The following is a 7,500-nucleotide window of genomic DNA, read 5'->3' as shown; positions in this document are numbered from 1 at the left end:
AAAGAAGGTTGTCACTGCATCTAGGCAACAAGACAGAATCCATATTAATGGGTTCAAAAATAAGGCTAAGCAGGGAGGACAAACTTGTTATAACCACCGGAGGAACCTCTGGTGAACCTCTGTTGAACGATGAGTAATGTCTCTATGCATTGTTGATATATTATTTGTTGATGAAAATAATTGTTTTTAATGCACCAATGAGCATGAATGATGCTTTTTTTTTATAATAAAAAAACTGAAACATGAATACTACTACATGCACTTTAGATTATGCACTAAGAATGCTCGATGCACTTCAGATGCCATAGTGTCACATGAAACCAGTAACAAAAGGGACAAAGATGTAAATAAGTCCTGGACTTCGTTTTATCCCTGACAAGGCAAATACAAATGTTGATCTGTCAAAGTTGTTATGTTTGTTGTCAATAAAATCCACTTTGAGCTGCATTTTATGTATGAAAGATGCTCCATAAATGAACTATTATTATTATCTGTCTATGCTTAGCTAATACTCAGCTTTTTGTGTTTTTTTCACAGAATGAGGTGTGCTGGATATGTTACTGCCCTCACAGAGACGACACAGGTCAACCCAAGACAGGACATGAGTGACAATGAAAGAGGTCTGATTTATGTTTTTGGACTAAAGTGAGCATCATGGAATGTGTGCAGCTTTACAATCATGTCATTGATGAACTGAATATCTCTGTGAACTCTCTCAATATATTTATCTCTTCTTGTAAAAAGTACAAAGTCACAGAAGTTGAGTCCGCTAAGTAGTAGTTGCCCTTGAATTTGGTAATAACAGTTGTGCCTCTCTGAGATGTGCATGTCTTCTCCGTCTTTACGCACATAGAAATCCCCATAGTGGAACATTTTAAATACTTAGGCATAGAGATATTCCCCACGCTGAGTCAAACTACGAAGTACAACTTCACGGGTACTTATGATAAAATACGCCAGGATCTAGACCAGACCTGGGCATTGTACGGCCCGCGGGCCGGATACGGCCCGCGGGATGATTCTGACCGGCCCGTGAAAGATTACATGATAATACATTTTTTTTTTTTTTTTTTTTTTTTTTTTTTTACTTTTTTTTTTTCATGCCAACGTTCACACGCACAATATACGCTTACCTAGGATTTGACTTGATTCAACAACAAAGCAGTTGGGGCAAGCCGAAAACGGTCGAAAGTGTGGTTATTTGAAGTTTGGATTTTTTCCCCTCACAACTGAGGTAGGTAGATTACATTTTTAGAGACTAAAGTACAGAAAAAAGGTACCGTTGGGTACCGGTATCGATTCACAGGTACCGGTACCGTATCGGTTCAAATGTGAACGGTACCCATCCTTACTGAACACACAACTGCAGGACAAGGGCATTTTTGCTCATGAAATGCATAGCCATGTGAAAGCCTTCATGACAAAGTTGCAATTAAATCAATAGACCTATCGCTAAGCCACTCATATATTTCCCCACTGATTCCTGACTCTTTCCTAAAGGCAGAAAGATACATGTTACTGTTAACTGTGTTAGAAATGTATCGGATGTTGTGCCTAGGCTATTATTCTTTCACATCAAACTGCATGACGGTGCAATTTTTTTTTCCAATAAGCTGAATGAGCACCATTTTGCCTTTATTACCAAATGTATCTGTGTTTTTATTGTGCTTTGAAACAACCTGTTAGGAGTGTAGGTGGGGATCACTGGTCTCCGTTTGCGGTTCAGTTTGGCTTTTGCCACGACTGCAGAGGTTATAGGCTGGCCTGCTACCTTCTTCCCTCTGGGTTTATGCCAGTGCTGTGGCCAACTTGTACAGGAGGCAGTGTCATCATTTTGGGCACGAGAAATATCCAAACTGTACATGAGCCCAATGATGTGTGAACAGTAACCAGGTGCCCTATGGTTTCAACAGCAATGAGAAGGGGAGAAAAAAAATAGGCTACTGACTGTTTGAGAACACTGCTCGTACTAGCTGCTACTTGAATATCACTAACGTTACATAAATGACACAGCTGTCGGGTCTAGCTACTGGCCTACACAGTGGCTTTGACATTATGCAAATATGTCTGCCTGACTTTAGCCCTGCCCCACCCACTCAGTATACCGGGTAAGTGAGAGAGCTTGTATACTGTGTTTAGCCTAAACTAAAATATCAGAAATAGTAGTAATCATGGAGGTCTAAGGTAATAATGTGTTAGAAATTACTTACCCTGCAATACACGAACAACACTGCTCCATGATGGTGTTGTCATCAGCAACATTGATACAGAGCCTGTGGGGTTTCTCACTTTTCAGTTGCGAGTGATAGCATTTGGCCTCGATTCTAATGGTTTCTTTTCTGTAAATGTTTATCTCATGAATGTACTTTTCCACTGCGTATTGTAACCCTCTCTGTCTGCTTCTAGACTAAATATTTGTGTCATCTTTAAAAAACAGGTCTATTGCTTGCTGTGGTAAATCTGACAATTGAACTTGAGGTCCCCCCACGGCCATCGTCATTCACGGTCGGCTTTGTTTGTCCGAGTTTTCAAAGGGGGCGTGGCTTAGCGATAGGTCTATTGATTTGGGTGTAGCTTCTCATTTACATTTACATTTACATTTAGTCATTTAGCTGACGCTTTTATCCAAAGCGACTTACAAGTTCTGTACGACAAGCCATCAGGAAGAGCACAACTCTATCAGCTGAGTAACAATGTTCATCAAAGTGTTGAGTGCTACAGTGTAGGTTAGTTTATTAGGACAAGTGCATGACAGTATGGTTAGTTAGGGTTAGATTTTTTTTTTTTTTTTTTTTCTCAAACAAGCTTTCTGTGCGTCCACAACATCTCTTTTATTCATTGTCTATTGAGCTGCTGGGATTTCTGCATCTTGATGACACTGAAAATGTAGTACTCTGGTTCTTGCTGTGTTCATGGTCACTGATATATTAAACAGTATTAGATCAATCCCCGTTAACATACTTACTACTCAATGGCCTGCTACCTGTCTGCCCACTACTCACTCACTGTACTGTACAAGTCACAATACTGGTGTAGTAAAGTTGGTGCTATTGTATCCTGTTTCTGCTGCTACCCTGCGGACACTACATCCACACTGTGATTGTTGAATTGTAATTTAGAACTATTTAGATTTAGATTTTTTTTGCAGCTGATTTGCAGCTGATTTGCACACCTCTCTCTCTCTCTCTCTCTCTCTCTCTCTCTCTCTCTCTCTCTCTCTCTCTCTCTCTCTCTCTCTCTCTTTCACTGTCTCTCTCTGTCTATTTGTCTCTCTCTCTGTCTCTCACTATCTCTCTGTCTCTATATCTCTCTCCCTCTCTCTCTCTTTCTCTCTTTCTCTCTTTCTCTCTCTCCCCTCCCCACTGTCTCTCACTCTGTCTTATTCAGAGGACTGTAAAAGTAATTTTTCCTGACACACATTTCTGCTATTACTGTGAAAGACATAAATCAGGCTCACTGTAAGAGACGCTTTTGAATGCACATGAGAGTTGGTTTCTGTCTGTCTGTCTGTCTGTCTGTCTGTCTGTCTGTCTGTCTGTCTGTCTGTCTGTCTGTCTGTCTGTCTGTCTGTCTGTCTGTCTGTCTGTCTGTCTGTCTGTCTGTCTGTCTGTCTGTCTGTCTGTCTGTCTGTCTGTCTGTCTGTCTCTCTCTCTCTCTCTCTCTCTCTCTCTCTCTCTCTCTCTCTCTCTCTCTCTCTCTCTCTCTCTCTCTCTCTCTCTCTCTCTCTCTCTCTCTCTCTCTCTCTCACAGTCTCTCTCTATCTCTCCCACAGTCTCTCTAACTCTGTCTCTCTCTCTCTTGCTGTCTCTGTCTCTCACACAATCTGTCTATATCTTGCTGTCTTTATCTTGCTGTCTCTCTCTTGCTGTCTCTCTCTCTCTCTCTCTCTCTCTCTCGTTCACTGTCTCCCTCTCTGTCTATTTGTCTCTCTCTCTGTCTCTAAATCTCTCTCCCGCTCTCTCTCTCTCTCTTTCTCTCTCTTTCTCTCTCTCCCCTCCCCACTGTCTCTCACTCTGTCTTATTCAGAGGACTGTAAAAGTAATTTTTCCTGACACACGTTTCAGCTATTACTGTGAAAGACATAAATCAGGCTCACTGTAAGAGACGCTTTTGAATGCACATGAGAGTCGGTTTTGGTCGTGCTCCTGTCCATCTGTGAGCTGGTATGTGGCCACACTCTAAAGAGAAAAAGGTGCTTAATCCTACCCAATAGCGGTTCCCACTATGGTAGATAGATAGTATCTGAATAGTATGCGAATTAGCCGTGCTAAAAAAATACAACAGGGCTCTATGGAGAAACCATGGCCTTCTGAAATGTCTGTATGCCATTTTGTCAAATCAGCATGGCTGAGAATGTGACAGCAAGTGTGGGCATGGGTTGACTATTTAGATCACTAGCATGGCTAACAAATATAAATATAAAAAGTAATAATATTGTAGTCTTCCCCATTGTTCTGATCATGATTACATTCCTTTTTAACCCTTGGATGTGTGTGCAAACACAGTCTGATGTGGTTGTGACACCTGTCTATAGAACCTAGCTGGACCCTGTTGGGAGATCCCCCCTTGAACGGCCCTTCTAAGGTTTCTCCCCTCCACATTGCTTGTGGTGCTTTTTTCCTATTGCTAGGTTTTTAGTGCGTTTTTCCTTACCTTCACGTGGGGTATGTCTGGGAGTGTTGCAATCATTTATTCATTTATTTATTTTCCTTTTTTTTTTGGATTTCATGCTGTTTTTGTTTTGTTCTTGATTTATTGTGATGTTTCTTCTTGACTTGTTTAAAGAAGACGTGTCCGGCCCATGGGGACATTAACGTGTGTTGTCGGGCCTTACAAATACATTTGATTTGAACCCCCTCCCAATTTACATTATTCCTCCTCCTGAAAAAGGGCATCTGAGACCAGGAAAACGAATGCTGTAGTCTGAGACCAGGAAAACGAATGCTGTAGTCTGAGACAAGGAAAACTAACACTGTACTCTAGGGCTGACCCCTATTAGTCGAATAGTTGACTAATTGATCGAAAGGAGCAGTAGTCGACTGCCAACCTCTTAGTCGAATAAAAAATTCAAAAAAAAATATTATTATTTCTTTTTTATTTCTTTTTTTTTATCATTCTTTCCAAAAGAAAAGAGGCCTAGAAGCGTGGCTAACGCTAATGGCACGCATACCAGAGGCTAACTGCCTAAGAAAACAGGCACAGAGGCACTGAAAGAGGATTTCACCCATCTAATAAACACACTAGACTAGACAAATATCAAGATGTATCCATCAGTGGACCAATTGCATGCTTTTGCAGAGGACAAGAAGCCTTCCGTTGACTCCTTCAGACATTAAGCACCCCCACAGCCCAAATGGAATGATAAAAAAAAAATTATAATAATAATAATTAGACTTTTTTATTTTCAAACTTTTTTTTTTCATAGTCGACTAATAGTCGACTATCTGCTAATTTCGGCCAATCATAGTCGACTATCCAAATCCTTAGTCGGGGACAGCCCTACTGTAGTCTGACACCAGGAAGACTAACACTGTAGTCTGACACCAGGAAGACTAACACTGTACTCTGACACCATGCTAGTAAAACCAAGTCTATGATGTTTTCTAGAGCCAGGGTTATAGATTATGACATGCTACACCTAACAACAGCAAATGGTTTGTATATTGAAAGAGTTAGTGAGTATAAATATCTTGGTATATGGCTGGATGATAAACTTTCTTTTAAATTCCATATAGATAACCTAGCTACAAAATTACGGCAAAAGATTGGTTTCTTGTACCGTAACCGCGCTAGTTTTCCTATGTTCTGTAGGAAAAGAATTATACAGGCTGTTTTTTTGTCAATATTGGACTATGGTGATGTCATTTACAGGCATGCGTCTGCGTCTACATTAAGGCCTTTGGATTCTGCCTACCACTCCGCCCTAAGATTTATTACGGGTGACAAATATGATACTCACCATTGTCTTTTGTATGAGAGGGTAGGCTGGCCATCTCTCTCGTTGCGACGTAGTTATCATGGGTATCTTTTTATCTACAAAGCAATTATTGGCAAACTTCCACCTTATATTACATCTTTGTTGGTCTGGAGTGCTGTCACCTACCAAACTCGTTCGAATGATCGGCTTGTGCTCAGGGTGCCTCGAGTTCGGTCTGAGCTTGGAAAATCTGCCTTCTCCTACGATGCTCCATACACATGGAATACCCTGCAAAAGACTCTAAAGCTCGGAACATTCCCGTCATTCATGGAGTTTAAAGGCATTGCACTTGACCTATGTACTGAATCATGTAATTGTTTTTAATCCATCATTGTAGTAATTGTAATTCATTGTAATTATTAACTGTTATGATATTTGTGTCCTTTGTTAACTCGTCATCACTGTAAATGAGGGAAACCTCAGTGCTTTCACGAGTATAAATAAAGGTTTGAAATGAAATGAAATGAAGGAAGACTAACACTGTAGTCTGACACCAGGAAGACTAACACTGTACTCTGACACCAGGAAGACTAACACTACTCTGACACCAGGAAGACTAACACTGTACTCTGACACCAGGAAGACTAACACTGTAGTCTGACACCAGGAAGACTAACACTGTACTCTGACACCAGGAAGACTAACACTGTACTCTGACACCAGGAAGACTAACACTGTACTCTGACACCAGGAAGACTAACACTGTACTCTGACACCAGGAAGACTAACACTGTACTCTGACACCAGGAAGACTAACACTGTACTCTGACACCAGGAAGACTAACACTGAAGTCTGACATCAGGTAAACTAATGCTGTAGTCCAGGGGTGGCCAACCAGTCAGAGACTAAGAGCCACAAAAAAATTACTGTGGTACCACAAAGAGCCACACCATATACCAGCGTTTCTCAACCTTTTTTTTCAGTCACGGCACCCTTCATGTGTTTATAGGTCTCACCCTCTGGCCTCTGAAGTTGCTAATGTCTTTTTTATTTGGGCCTCACAGGGTTAAAAGTACCCTGTGAGACCCACGGTTGCAAAATTACAAAATCACTTTTAGCCATTTAAAAAAATAATGTTTATTTAAAAAATGTTAAAGGGGAACTATTTTACTATTTCTTTCACTATTTGGGCACTTTTACACAATTCCTGTGAGTCTATGGAACACCTAGGTTTTTTTCAAAAAAAATGCATTGTTTTGTATTTCTAATCAAGTACTAAAAACCGCATTTTTCTACCTCAAGATCTTAAGCCGTTTTGAGGCTGGGCTCCAACCACTGTGTGGCCTGGTGCCAACTGCCACATCAACTGCCACATTATTATGCAGCTGAGAAATCTCTGACATCACAGATATGCACATTTTCAGATGACTCAGTTCAGTGAGGGTGAATATTGTGAGAGGAGAATTGGAAGAATTCGCCAATATGAGAATTAGAGACATATATCCTATTAATATAAGTCCACATAGCTAAGAAACAATGGTAAACACTGAAAAAAGCCATTTATAAGATAGTTCCCCTTTAA

The sequence above is a fragment of the Notolepis coatsorum genome (genome assembly GCF_963971535.1).
Source record: "Notolepis coatsorum genome assembly, chromosome: 11".
NCBI lineage: Eukaryota > Metazoa > Chordata > Actinopteri > Aulopiformes > Paralepididae > Notolepis > Notolepis coatsorum.
Note: the sequence above shows the minus strand (reverse complement) of the source record.